The sequence below is a fragment of the Ursus maritimus genome, unplaced genomic scaffold (assembly GCF_017311325.1).
Source record: "Ursus maritimus isolate PB19 unplaced genomic scaffold, ASM1731132v1 scaffold_8, whole genome shotgun sequence".
Classification (NCBI taxonomy): Eukaryota; Metazoa; Chordata; class Mammalia; order Carnivora; family Ursidae; genus Ursus; species Ursus maritimus.
Window position 1 is genome coordinate 21,793,581 of NW_024426996.1, and position 16,021 is coordinate 21,809,601.

Consider the following 16,021-nt stretch of genomic DNA (forward strand, 5'->3'; position numbering starts at 1 on the left):
CAGCTCTCTACCAGAATTAGTGGCAAAGCCTTAATCATGGAATCTCAGAGTTTGAAAAGCTTCTGAGGTTTTCTATCTACCTGATGTATTAACCCTATCTATAATTCTTTGCTTAAAGTTACAGTGGCAAAGTTTTGAATATTCTATAAGGTAGTTCACTCCATTTTTGGACAATTCTAATTGTTAAAGTTGCTCCCTATGTTAAAGCTGAAATCATCTTCCCTCTAACTTGGACCCAACTGAACCCTTTGGGTCAATTCCATTTCCACATGGCAAATCCACGTTCCTGGTATTGGTGACAGCTATCAGGCCTCTTAAGTCTTCTCCTCACTTAGGTGAGTATGTTCATGTTCTTACCCACCCACAGTTCCTCCCTTGCATGGCATGGTGATGAAATCTTCTCATTTTCCTAAGATATACTCTGAATTGCCTATGTGTCTCTTAAAAAGTAATCCCAAAATTGAACAAAACACTCCAGAGGAGAAAGGAGCATCACTCCTGGAAAAATTAACACAACGTGAAATTGCAGCAACTTCTAATGGCTTCACTTAGTTCATTGCAATTCCTTTTCTTCTCCGCAGTACTTCTTTATTTATGACTAAAAGCATACCACAAATATCCCAGATTTGAGCTAAACCAAAAGGTAAGGTTCTTGTTGATGAACTTTCCTTGGGTCAGATGGTTTTCTTTCTTTTAGATAAGGTCGAACTGAGGCTGAGTTCAAGCCCCAGTCTTAGGGGTTAACAAGCTCTTTCTCTATCTCCAGACATCTTTCTACGGTGTCAGATTTCCATATTTTAGAAGACCTGTGTCCAAAACAAATATAATGCAAGTCACATATGTACTTATAAGTTTCTAGTAGCTACATTAAAACAGTAAAAAGACACAAAATTCATTTTCACAATTTGTTTAACTCAATATATTCATATCAATTCAATGTGTAATATTAAAATATTGATATAGTTTACATTACTTTTTGATACTGTCTTTGAAGTTCTATACGTATTTTACACATAGAGCACATCACAACTAGGACTAAGTGCATTTCAGATGCTCAATAGCCACATGTGGCTGCCACAGTAACACAATTTTAGAAGAAGAATAACAGCTAACACTTACTGAACACATACTGTGTGCCAGGCACTTTTCTTACATATTTTAACTGTTTAAATCTTCACAACAACCCTATACGATAGGCACTATAATTATTCTCATTTTACAGATGAAGGAACAGAGGCACTGGGAGGTTAAGTAACTTGCCCAAGTAATAAGTACTTGAGTTGAGATTTCAACCCAGGATGAGACTCCATTCTTAACCACTATTATACATGTATCACACACATCCTTCATGCTGGACACTGTGCTGAGCACGATACATAGAGTATCTTGCGTAATTCCTATTTTAGAGATGAAGAAACTGAAGCTCCAAGAAGTTGGTGACTTGCTGAGGGCCACACAGCTAGTGTTAGAGCCTAATATCAGTTCAGTATATTTGACCACTGTACCCTCCTCCTGCTTCACTTCCCTGAAACTCTGCTGTGTAAACATACATACACCTGTGACTCAATATTTTCGATGCCGATGTTTTAAATTAGAAAATGGCCAGATAATATCAGAGTGTGTGGGAGAAAGTAAATAACATGTAAGCACATGTGTATTATTTTTTGATCTTCAAAGCCGAGCATGTAAGTCACAAGCACCAACAAAACACTAATTAGAGTTAATTTTTATCTTCAACGCATGCAGTGGTAAAACTTGCTTGAAATATTTATCTAAATGTGGAAATGCATTTTTACTTCTTAAATTTATTTTTTAAGAGCCTCTCTTACCCAACTTTTTAAAATTTTTTTTCAAGTTTATTTATTTATTTTTTCAGTAATCTCTACACCCAATGTGGAGCTCGAACCCATGACCCTGAGATCAAGAGTTACATGCTCTACCAACTGAGCCAGCCAGGTGCCCCTGGAAATGCATATTTTAAACATTTTATGGTTCTGAGAAAGGTAACAATACCAACAAAGCAATTCTCGGGAAAATGTTTTATTTTTATAGAAGAGTGTGCCCAACCCACAAGGGGAGGCTGTAAGTAACTGAAAGGATATGACTCTCTTCCTCCCTTTTGTACTGTGTGGCTTTATTGTTTTGTAGACTTAGAAGTGAACTTGACATTTTGTTGTTGCACTTTTTTCAGGTCTTGTCTTTCTTTTAGATAAGGTCAAACCGAGGCTGGGTTCAAGTCCCAGTCTTAGGGGTTAACAAGCTCTTTCTATATCTCCAGACATCTTCTTTTTACTGCTTCAGGAAATGAGCCCAAGGGTTTTAGGGAATCTTGGGAATTATCTCTTAGTCATTTTATCTGAAAAATATTGGGCCTAAATACTCCAATCTTCACCCATGTACAGTAGCATCTCATCTTTGTCCACATTGTCTTATTCTGTCTAACAAATTTTCTGGTGTTGCAACTGGGTTAGCATCTGTCTTCTTCCCTTACTTATCAGGTGGTGGAGGTAGAAAGGTGGGTTGGAGGTAGAATGGTGGGTTGGAGGGAATGGTGGGAGAAGGATGGGGAGGAAAGGGACTCAGAGTGGAGGAACCTTTAATAATCCAGAAGCCGGAGGTTCGGGTCAGGCTTTCCTAGCATGGCCAACGCTAGCAAGTTATGTCCCCACTCAGTGCCTTAGTCTTTCCATCTGAAAATAGGGATGACAACATTTTTGTGGCACGTGATTCTTCATTGTATTCCTAAGCGTCAGTGACATATTGTTAATTTATGCTAACCAACTACGAATAATTGTAAAGGGTTAATTTTTAATGGACAAATAAAAGATGTTTCTGGCTCCTCTAGGAAAGATGACACGGTTCTAACCCAAGGAAACAAAACAAACACAGATCAAAGACATACACAGGGGCCCAAGGAAAGGGAGTAATGCGCATCCTTATCCATCAGGAAAAGTATATTGTATTTAGAAAAATTAATAAATGTCTCCCTAGGTCAAAGGAAAACAGTAATGGCTGGGATTAGAAATAAGGATAGATGGGTTCCTAAATAACATTTATTTTCAACTGTAATAATCTATTCTAAAATACCACCCAAACTGATATAAAACATGTAATTCTTCAAGAAGACACAAGAATGCATTGCTTTTCTGAACTCTCTCCAGAAGGAGGGCTGCAGAAATTCAGGGAGGGTAAGATGCCCTGGTTCCCAATGTCCCACTCTCGCAAGAGGCCCAGAGCCTTCTGTGGTTGACGGTGAGTGGGGATTTTTGCAGTGTTACCACAACTCGCCACTTCTACAGCATACAGAATAGATTCAGGAAGTAGTGGCTGTGTCATAGGAGGGCTTCACTGAACCCAAGCTGTATGCTTCTCGAGACTTAGACACCCGTTGGACAGACAGAAGAGCTACAGGGTGTCTTTGCTTGGCTCTGAGGAGCCATTCCTTGTAAGGGAGGTGAGAGCATTCGAAGGACACAGCACCAGTGTGGAAGAGAAGGCAGGCTTGAGTGTATGTGCCTCAGGGCCCTGCTTCTGCCCAGTGCCTTCCAAGCATGAGTGTTATACCCTGGTCAGGGAGGCAAAAGAAAAATGTGTAAAAGAGACATTTCACTGTAACCACCCAGGGACCCGTGAGCACAGGACTTGTTTATGGGAACCAGGTGGTAACAAAGAGGACATGTGAGAAATTCTTGAATGCACCATGCTGCAGTCTGACACACTTGGGACAGTGATAGCTTTGATGGCTTTGGCTCCTTTCTTACATACAGAAAGGAACCAAAAACAGCAGAGGAGGATAAAAAGGATAGACACAATGTAGTAGCAGATGTGTTCGGGACCACTCAATGTGACAGTCCCTTGCAACAATCAGTGCATCCAGCCAGAGTTCAGGAGCACTGGAGGGTGACAGGTAGAGCCACTCATTATTAGTGGGGTCCTAAAAGCAGAGAAATACCAAGGCTCTAGCTCACCCTTGGTCTGGAAAACACCAGCTGCATGTAGAGACCCATCTCAGAATAAGACAAGCAACTGTGATTATTTTTTACAATAATGTTGCCCACTTATGAAGTTTATTAGATCTCATCCAATGTTGATTTTCCTAGATTTCCTTTGGCCAAGGTTAGCAGGTTTTTTTCCTTGTACCTTTTTATAAAATATTTTTAAAAAATCGAAATATGGCACACAGTACCCTATATCTTAACTTACTATTAGTTGAATTACAGTTGACCCTTGAACAACATGGGGGTCAAGTGTGCCAACCCCCTTTGGAGTCAAAAATCCATGAATAACTCTTCACTCCCCCAAAACTTAACTATTAGTAGCCTACTGTCGACTAGAAGCCTTACGGATAACATAAGCAGTCGATGAGCACATATTTTGTAGTTATATGTATCACATACTGTATACTTACAGTAACGTAAACTAGAGAAAAAAATGCCACTAATGAAGTCATATGGAAGAAAAAATGCATTTACAGTACTACACTGTATCTATCGAAAAAAAAATTGCCTCTAAGGGAAACCAGGCAGTTCAAATCCATGTTGAGGGACCATTGTAATATGAAATCCTTGTCTAACTTGCTAAATCTTTATTATTATTATTATTATTATTACTATTTTTACTATTATTATTATTATCTTAATTCCAGAATAGTTAACATACAGTGTTACATTAGTTTCAGATGTACAGCATGGGGATTCGACAATTCTATACATTACTCAGTGCTCATCATGAAAAGTGTACCCTTTACCTATTTCACCCAGCCCCCCACCCACTCTCTAGTAACCATCAGTATGTTCTCTATAATTAAGAGTCTGTGGTTTTCAGGCGCCTGGGTGGCACAGTGGTTAAGCGTCTGCCTTCAGCTCAGGGCGTGATCCCGGCGTTATGGGATCGAGCCCCACATCAGGCTCCTCTGCTATGAGCCTGCTTCTTCCTCTCCCACTCCCCCTGCTTGTGTTTCCTCTCTCGCTGGCTGTCTCTATCTCTGTCAAATAAATAAATAAAATCTTTAAAAAAAAAAAAGAGTCTGTGGTTTTGGGGCGCCTGAGTGGCTCAGTCAGTTAAGTGTCTGCCTTCAGCTCAGGTCATGATCCCAGGGTTCTGGGACTGAGCCTCCTATATGGGGCTCCTTGCTCAGCGGGGAGCCTACTTCTCCCTCTTCCTGCTGCTCTTCCTGCTTATACTCTCTCTCTGTCAAATAAATAACATCTTAAACAACAAAAAAAAAGTTTGTGGATTTGTTGTTGTTCTTTTGGTTTGTCTCTTTTTCTTCGTTCATCTGTTTTGTTTCTTACTAATTTACTAAATCTTACCAAGTTACCTATGACTATTTACCTTATCCCTTATTCCATGAGAATTAAGTATCCTTCATCAACTACAAGAAGGCATTATCATAATTCATTGCAAAATCGGAATAAATTGTATTCACTGGCTAACCGTTCTTTGTCATTTATATTATCTCTTCCAAATAATTTAGTAGATTACAAAGAAGCTACTTAGTTTTACTAAATTGTCCGTATCATGTTGGCACAAATCCACCTGCTACAAAAATATTTCATTATCATTACTCATTTTTTCCTAACAGATTTTTTTCCTTCCTTGCTCTAATCCGGTAAATTACTGGTAATTTCTTATTTTAACAGAATGATGTATTGATTATACTCCATTTGCCACCGGCCACATTTATTCTTCACTTTTGTCCACCCTGCTAGGTGTACCCTTAGAGACCGACCCTTTTAAACTGCGCCTCCGGGGCTCCCTTGCCTCTGCATTCTCACTGGGCTTGGCAGTAGGCAGCTCCAGCAAGAGACAGAGCACAGGAAGAGAGAGAAGCCAAGGTATTGCCCTGCTCCCTCTGGTTAGCTGGGGTCCTGGAGGTGGCTGCATTTTGTCGATGGCCCCTGGTTCTCTGAGGCAGCTTTCCTTCCATAGCTCTACCTCTCACCTCATTTCACACCATGTTTCCCGTTGTTCTTCAGGCCTGGCGTGGTAGTAGCTCTCTCCCTTTCTCCTCTATGTTTATTTCAACATCCCTTGTCAGTGCCCTTAACCCTGCCCACACCTATGTAAATAGTCCCCCTTTTAAACTCTCTTTGGTTAAACTCTGAATTTGCCATCTGTTTCCTGCCAGGCCCCTGACTAATACAGACACCTGGTCACTATATTGTTAGATCAGATTTTAACTGAGCTGGTGGGATAAACAAAGAGAATTACATGTGTTGGCAAAAAAATTTTTAACAATATGCTAACAATAACAATTTCCACAGTTCAAAGGAAACACAGGCAAGAAGTCATAGCAGGTTGTCTTATGGTTGACTTTCGTTCTTCACTCTGCCCTGAGGTTTATGTTTTATGGTAAGAACACCACCTTCATCTTCTTTCCAAACTGCAGTGCTACACCAGTCTGCTGAACCCCTCTGTACATAAAAGAGACGGTCTTACCCCCATGACGTACACCCCTTCCAACACAGTACATATTCAATATTTGTAGTTGTTTGGTTAAGAGTAATGGCCTGGAGACTCCAATGCTCCAAGATAGTTCTTCACGTTCTTTAGCACGCTCCAGGGCCCATAGAACAGTAGGAGGGCTTAGCCGCTGGACTATGACCCTCTTTTACTTTTCCTTCTAGTGTGAGTTGCCAAAATGTCACATTCTTCCTTCAACTGTCTAGGCAGAAAGCTATTAGACTATTCATACACTCACGTACAGACATGCACACATATCCTAAAGAGAAATATGAATTCTGCTTTGTTAATACACTATTGGCCCACAAATATTTTTTTAAATTATACTGACAACTAATTAAGCTAACATTTTTCATTTCTGTCTTCTTTTGAAAGTAATCAGACCAAGCCATACTGGGCCCATATTGCTACATGGCCATGACCCACTGGAGCTGAGTAGGCATCACGCTTTTTAGATGGCAGGTCAAGCTGCATTTGCACCATAATCATTGTTGCCTCTAGAGGCATTTCACTCACTCACAAAGTCGGCCAAAACCCTGTAGACCCTTGAGTCTGCACCCCCTAATCCCACTCCTTTTCAAATGTCCTGCTCTGATGTCTATCAGAATAACAAATAGGCCTGTTGCTGAAGAATAAACCTCTTAATGGTAGTTCCATCATCCAAACACCAGGCCAAAGCTGCAAAATTACCACTTGTAAGGGTCTGACTAAATTCTTAGAGAAAGTCCTTTCGCCTTCCGTATTTTAAGGGTCTTTTCATCTGATTCTTATTATATTTGATAATTATTTATACAATTTGCACTTTGTGTTAAGGGGGTGGATATGTTATATCCTGTTGCTATCTTTTTCTATTTTATATACTTTTAACACCACTCTTAGTCAAAGTGGTTTGGATAAACTAGGTTTTATTTATTCATTTTTTAAGGTTTTATTTATTTATTTGAGAGGGAGAGAGCACTGAGTGCATGCATAAGCAGGACGGGGGTAGAGGGAGAGAGACAAGCAGAACTGCGGAGCCCGATGTGGGACTCAATGTGGGGTTCGTGGGACTCAATATGGGGCTTGTGGGACTCAATATGGGGCTTGATCTCAGGACCCTGAGATCATACCTGAACTGAAGACAGATGCTTAACCAACTGAGCCACCCAGGTGCCCCAAGATATACGCTTTTAGTGAATTGGTCTGAGCTCACTCGATTATACTTTTTAAGTGGATGAGTTTTTTAAATGTTTTTTCCATTTGAATCTTGGGTCGGTTTTGTCCAGTTTGACTCAGTTTTATATGCTGCAGAATGTCAGAGAAATCGAGGGGACTCCTTGATGGACTGCTTTTTGCTCCTTTTCCCGCTTCTATTCTTGTTAGGACCTGCACCCTGCCCCATATATGCCTTACGTACAGATAATGTATGTTCTCCTAGTAATGGTCAAGGAGTTAGTGATTTCTTTGGAGTCTTCCAGCACACTAGATAACATCTAAGGAGTGACCACTGATTCATCAAGACCCCTGGCTCCAGGGCGTAAGTGACTTATGGAGGACAACTGAGCATTCAGCTTTGTTTTAACCAGTTCCTGGATGCGTGAGAAGACCTATACACCAGAGCACAATACTCAATAAAAACCCCAGACCCCAAGCAAAAACAAGAGTCATTCGCCTTTCCTCCCAAGTCTCCCAGACACTATCTGCTCTTTCTCTATCTTCAGTAAATTCTACTCTCACTTCCTTCCAGCTTGCATTTGATTTCTATCCTGTGCAAAGCCAAAAACCCCCTTGGCTGGATCTATGGGATCCCCGCCCCATCTGGGTCCTTGGACCAGGCCAGCCTGCATCAGTGCTAGTTGAGATATTTTTAAATCCCCAGTCCAGAATTCTTCTTTGTAGTCTGTCCACTATAATCTCAACCCATTACTTAAACTCAACTTCTGGCATTACGTATGGAAATATAATGAAACACTTTACTTAATTTATTAGGTCTGTTGTTGCCATGAGCATGCTATGAAGGCACACACACGAGTTGTGTCTTTCCACAATGTCAGCTTTATTCAATCATAAAGCAAAGTTAAATCACAATTATGAAGCAGGTTCAGGATTCTAAACTCAATGACATTTCACCATGTGGTGAAGCTTGGCTTCCGACACGGCACACAAAGCAGGACAGAAGACATGCTGCATAATAAACAAGTTAACAGAAGAGTATAGGAAGTTAACGAATCAAATGTGAAGTCAGTCTATGGGCACACAGTTGAGATAAGGCTTCGGTCTAGTCCGGTCTAGTTCAGGTCAGCTCTCAGCACTTAGGGCTTCTCAGGTTCAAGCAGTGAAGGATCTCGGTTCTGTTCGGAGATCCATCAAGCAGAGCCTTTTTTAAGTGGTCACAAAAGGGTCAGCTCTGAAGAGTCTGACAGATTGCTGCCAAAATCCTTCCCTTTTTAAAGGGATTTAATCAGTTTAGGGTCTCTGCAGACCTCCTCTGGTTCTGCTTGTTATCAGTTCTAGGGGGTCAGCTGACATGGGTCCTGGTGAAATCTCCTAGCTGCAGTACCTTTAACGGCTTGCATCAGCGCTTGACACAGGCCCCTGCTTGACGTGAGAGACTCCATTTTTCTCTCTATACTTGTACTGAAGTTGTATGCTCAAAATGTAATCTCCATTGTCAAGAAAACTTTATATTTATTTTTAAAGTCCTAAAACTTTTTTTTAAATGTTTTTTTATTATATTATGTTAGTCACCATACAGTACATCCCTGGTTCGATGATTCATTAGTTGCGTATAACACCCAGTGCACCGTGCAATACGTGCCCTCCTTACTACCCATCACCAGCCTATCCCAATCCCCCACTCCCCTCCCCTCTGAAGCCCTCAGTTTGTTCTCAGAGTCCATAGTCTCTCATGCTTCACTCCCCCCTCTGATTACCCCCCCTTTCTTTATCCCTTTCTTCTCCTACTGATCTTCCTATTTCTTATGTTCCATAGATGAGAGAAACCATATGATAATTGTCTTTCTCTGCTTGACTTATTTCACTTAGCACTATCTCCTCCAGTGCTGTCCATGTTGCAGCAAATGTTGAGAAATCATTCTTTTTGATAGCTGAGTAATATTCCATTGTATATATGGACCACAACTTCTTAATCCAGTCATCTGTTGAAGGGCATCTCGGTTCCTTCCATGATTTAGCTATTGTGGACAATGCTGCTATGAACATTGGGGTGCATATGGCCCTTCTCTTCACTACGTCTGTATCTTTGGGGTAAATACCCAGTAGTGCAATGGCTGGGTCATAGGGTAGCTCTATTTTTAACTTTTTAAGGGACCTCCACACTGTTTTCCAGAGTGGCTGTACCAACTTGCATTCCCACCAACAATGTAGGAGGGATCCCCTCTCTCCACGTCCTCTCCAGCAATTGCTGTTTCTTGCCTTGTTAATTTTTGCCATTCTAACTGGCATAAGGTGGTATCTTAATGTGGTTTTCAAAATCATTAGCCATCAGGGGAATTCAAAATAAAGTCCTAAAACTTTTAAGACTAGTTTGCTCACTGGGAAATCTCACAGAGCCCATTTAAACATTGCCATGGTCTGGTCACTGCTGGCTTAAAAATACCGATAAAGATGGTCTTGTTGCATTTGTACACCTATTAACCAACTGCCGTATAATCAGTTAACCAAATTAATTGAACCTGACCAGCGCCTTTGTAAACAAATGACTGATTTCCATTGCACCCTGAAAACCCGGCTAGTAATCTTGTAGCCGGAGCACAGGGGTGCACGAGCACCTGGCTCCGGGGGTCCCAAACACACCAAGTTGGTCCACTCACTGCTGACAAAATCCAAAGACAGAGAAATGAGTAGTGGTGAAACAAGGAAGGAATTTAGTTCAGTGAGGCCAACACCGGGAAGACAGCAGACTAGCCTAGCATCTCAAAAACTGTCTCCAACGTACTGAACATACTTCCAGGTTTATATGAGGAATATGTGGGACAAAGGTGGGTGGGGTACGCGAAGGTCAAATCGATCATTGTCTTGGAGTCAGTCACGGCTCTGGTCTTGCTGGCTCTGGGCAGTTTGTATTGCTTGAGGGGTAGTTTCGATTCCCATCAGGAGATGCTTTGCCCTCTTTCTGTCAGGGTTTTCTGCCTAAGCAAGAAGACCAGCTGGTAAAAAGAACCCAACTTGAAAGTCTGAGGCCAAAATCGAGTCAGCTGAAGTTCTCTTCCCATCTCTTCTGTAGTCTGCCCACTAATTATCCCACTAGTGCCATTTTATACCTAAGAGCTCATTGTTTTCCCAAATCTGCCATGTTTGTTGATGAAATGTGTGCGTACAAGAAACTTTTTTTTATATATATAAAATGTATCTGAGTGCTTTGGAATTTTGATAAAGCTGCTAAAACCCGCTAAAAACCATTGCTGCCAAATTTGGGGTAACAAGGCAACTCTAAAAATATAGAAAAAAGAATAAAAATCTAAGATTCTTCCTTCAGATTGTGCCACAAGTTCTTGTTCCATTTTAATGCAAACACCCATAGCATACTTAACCATGTGTGCGATAAGTGTTCTCAGTGATTAACATATATTAACTTATTCTCTTATGAGATAAGGACTATTATTACTCTCATTCTACAGATGAGGAAATTAAAGCCCAGACAGGCTAGGTAAGATGCTCTGGATAATTACGTGGTGGAACCCACTTTTAAACCTAAGTCTGAATTCTAGCTGAAAACACTATCATGTGGCTATCATAGGCAATGCATTTTATGTGTCTTTTATGAAAAAAAAAGATAATTTAGAACAACGATCAGCAGGTCCATATTCAAAGAAAAGTTTAGCAAACAAATGAGTTCTATACATTTTAAATTTTAAAAAATCTTTAAGGTATGTAGTTATAATTTTATATGATTAACTAACCAGCTACTCATTCCAAATGAGCTAAATAAAAAACTCTCTTCTATTCAAAGAAGTGAAACATTCAGTCACATGTTAAAAAGTCATTAAAGTAGACAATTTAGGGGGTGCCTGGGTGGCTCAGCCATTAAGCATATGCCTTCGGCTCAGGTCATGATCCCAGGGACTGAGCCCCGCATCGGGCTCCCTGCTCAGCGGGAAGCCTTCTTCTCTCTCTCATACTCCCCTTGCTTGTGTTCCCTCTCTCGCTGTCTCTCTCCGTCAAATAAATAAATAAAATCTTAAATAAAAAAAAGAAGACAATCTAGGTTATGCAGAAAAATGAGCACTTCATGAATTATTCTTTCAGAGAACTGTAAAATGAGGTGGAAGATGGGAAGCTTTTATAGGATAAGGGATAAAGAAGAAGGAAATGAAAAACAGAAAATATCTGATTGGCGGTTCCAAATAGTCAGCCTTGTTTGTGGTGAGAAGGCCCAAGCTGGTTTGGCATTTGTGGATCAACTGATTGATATGCTATGTTTCTAGCCAAGCAGAGCATTTACAGGGACACAAAAGTGACCCCAGTTTCAGTTTGCTGACACGGCATCCCATGTAGACGCAAGCTCCATTTTGGGTCTAGAAACCTGTTTCAACACACACTATAAAAATAGAGTGTTTTCTCATAAGAGAAATAATAGAATTTGACATTAAAAAGAACAGAATAGTCTCTTCAACAAATGATGCTAGGACAGTTGAATATCTAAATGCAAAAAAAAAAAAAAAATGAACCTTAACCCATGGCATACACCTGACATAAATTACTCAAAATGGAACATAGACCTACATGTGATACACAAAATTATAAAACTTCTAGAAGCATACGAAAAACTCTAGGTGACCTTGGTTTTGTCCATAACATGTTAGATAAAACACCAAAGGCACGTTCCATGAGAGAAAAAACTGACAAATTAGACTTTATTAAAATTTTAAGATTTTGCTCTGTGAAACACATATTAATAGAATGAGAAGACAAGCCACAGACTGGGAGAAAGTATTTGCAGGCCCCGTATCTGATAAAAGACATATCCAAAATATTTAAAGAACTTAAGTATTGTTAATAAAGCCAAAATGAATATTTTGTCCATAAATTTTTGCTAAGTGTTTGACCATTTAAAAAAAAAGAAAACAGAATTCTAGAAGGACAATGACTAGGGTCAGAGAATATGAGCTATTTAAAGCATGCATCTTAACTTCTAAAAGTGGTAATATTTTATTTTTTGTGACAAAATTAATTATTCTATTAAATCCAAATGAGGCAGAGGCAGTAAAATAAGAATGGAAGAGAACTTTGTCTGCTTCTACTCTGACCTCAGACTTTCTCGTTGGGTTCTCATTTACAGCTGGTCTCCTGGCTCTGGGAGAAAACCTTGACAGCAACGTGTCCCCTTCTGGGAATTGAAACTACCCCTTCAAGCCATAAGGACCGCCCTGAACCAGCAAGACCAGACCCATGACTGACTCCAAGACAATGATCGATTTGACCTCCGTTGCCTACCTGCACGTACCCACCCACCTTTGTCCCACAGATTCCTCATATAAACCTGGAAGTATTTTCAGTACTTTGGAGACAGTCTTCAAGGTGCCAGGCTAGTCCGCTGACTTCGCGGTGTTAGCCTCACTGAACTGAATTCTTTGCTTCTTAGACCGCTGCTCCTCCTCTCTCTGCTTTTGGATCTTGTTCGCAGTGAGTGGCTAAACCTAGTCTGTTTGGGACCCCTGGAGCTAGTTACTCTTGCTCCCCTGCACCCAAGCTATAAGAACAAGACACATCGAAGAGGAAATGAAGATAGGTGAGTAGAACCCATAGAAGAATAAAAGCAGAACTAGGATTTGGATACGCAAGAAATAGCTAACTCGTATATAATGCTTACTCTATACTGGCACTGTTCTAAGCACTTCACATATATAAACTCCTTTTATTCTATGACAACCCTATGACATGAGTACTATTATGTATTATGCCCATTTTATAGATAAAGAGATTGAGGCATAGAGTGGTTTTTAAAAACTTGCCCAAAGTCACGTGGCTGAGAAATAAAGCGCCGTTTGAACACAAGGCGTGGCTCCAGTCTATCCTATCTACTATTCTGTGAACTGTCACTGAAGCCATCAAGCATTCCTCAAATGTCTACTACATGCAAGGCATTATATCAGACATAACAAGAAAAACAAGAGTTTTACTCATGAGAAATTCACAATGTTACGGGACAAAACTGCAGCTAACTCACTTTGGGAACAAATAAAAGAGAACGACTTAGCGCAGGTGGGGAAAAGATCAGGTTTCAAATGAAAGTTGAGAAATCATCAGTGGCTTAAAGAATGTGTAGGTGTGGAAACTGATAAGGAAGTAAAAAGCACTCAAAAGAGATTGAACTTTAGGTAAATTGTTCATTAAGAGTCCTGATCATTAAGTAACTAACATTTGGAAAAATTGGGTTGAGGCTAATTTATTTTAGTTAACCCATTTTAGGTAACTATTTTTGTTTTTATTTGCCTGTTTAGAAGGATTGGTTTTATATGAAAGTCTTCTTGAGCACCTGCTATGAAAACTAGTGAGAGTCTGGAGATATTTGTACGGCTATAAATTGATGCCCTAGGGCCATGGGTCAGAATCCAGAGAAGGGCTGGTTAAAATACAAAAGGTCCCACCCCTAGACTTACTAATTCACTATGTCTAAAGTGCACCAGAGAACTTCCAGTTCTAGCAAGTTTCCAGGGTGATGAGGTGCCTTTGATAAGTCACCTTCAACTTAGGAAACCCACTGCCGTGGGGGAATCACTAACTGGGAGGAAGGTTGGTATTTGAGAAGCCTTCACAGCTGACTTTGTAATGGAAGGCATTTGTAATGAAAATCCAAGGCATAGTGGATTCTGGAAGGGGTTTGGCATTGACAAAAGCAAGGACTGTTAGAAAGGCTTCTCAGAAAACAAGTGGTATAGGATGTTTGTAAGTTAGGAAAGATGGGTGAGAGACCCGACGGAAAAAGCAGCCCTTGTCTGCTAGGATAAGGAGCTTGACTTGTCACCAGTCCTTGGGATTGAAGGTTTTTAATAAAGACAAGGGAGAAACTAGTAGCTTCATCACAAACCTCCTTTGGCACCATAAAAGGTGGGGATACCTGCCACAGTCCTTAAAAAAAGTGAGAAAAATAGAACTTAATAACGCAAAAGGACTAAAGGCAATTATTGCTAACTAATCTTTTCCCAAACAAAAGTCTGGAAGTGGGCTGCATCTCCCAAACAGAGGGACTTCTATTAGGCATTTTATATTAGAAACTCAAGACAAATTTATTTAATGCTGTAATAACATTTAAATAAAAGTATTTCAATTCTTTCTTCCTTTCTGGTTGTAGCTAACTACCTGGGAGGGGAATATACTTGATTTTTCTAGGCAGATTTTGACATTTAAAATAATGCATAAGCCCGAGGGGTAGGAATTTTCATTACTTAGGTTTACTTTCAGGAAATCAAATTGCTGTTTGTATAATGTTATCCAGCAGGATTTGTTCCATACTAAGAATCACAAGGACATTGTAAATGGATATTAATAATATCTCAAGTATATTTAAATTTTAGTAGGGAATTAAAGCCAGCACAATAATAATGTACATTTGTCAGTGATTACACAGAGGCATAATGCTGGTCAATACTTCAAAGAGGCAGGTAAACCTAAAAACAAGAGTTTGGAATTGAAAAAAGTAAAGCACCCAGAAATCGCTCAGAGAATTCATGTTCGAAATACAGCTATGCAACAAAAGAGTTTTGTGCCTATTAGCCAAAAGCTTTAATTCAACATCGACATCTCTCAATCACCTGTACTGTTGCTTAGCCTTGGAAAGGTCTAAGCATTAACTAGCACATGCCAAGAGTAGATTGTGTTCTAAGAGTTGCATGCCACAAAGGAAAACTTCTAATTTCCAGAACAGTTTGTAAATGCAACTGTGAACGCCTCATTCACATGAACAATAGGTGGAAGGGAAAATGCTCTTCAGAACACAGAAGATGAAGAGAGGTGAATACCCAAAGCCAAAGAAACTGAATAAAAATTCCTGTGAACATTAAATGAATTGAGGAAAAAATCCTCATTTCTGCATGCAAACAATTTTCTCCCTAGAGCAACTCGGTGAATTCCAAAAAAGCTCCAGGAAAACACTCAATAAAATGTAACAAGGAGAGGAAAAGAAAGGAAAATAGATTTAGTAAAAGCTGACCTACTGCCAAAAATATAATTTTCCCTCTTTTCCTTCAAAGTATACCTATCAATACCAATACTTTTTTCAGTAAGAACTGTTCCATCAGTTTTAAAATGTGAAATTCAATAACATATAGCAAAGAAACCTTGGTAATTCAGATCCATTTAAATTTTGTTCTTATTCTCTCTCTCTCTCTCTCTCCTCTCCGTTTCTCCCTCCTTGGCGTAGAACAGAAGGGAATTATGTTTTGGCACTGGAGAAGAAATGTGAGTTTGTGCATTTAAAGAGTGCAAAGCCAAAAAAAAATGCAAAGCCTAGCTAATAGTGATCATAATATTTACTATAGGTAAGTTATAAACCAAGATGCTAAACCATACCTGTAGCGAGCAGACATTTCTTATCTGGCTTAGTCTTTCAACTTTT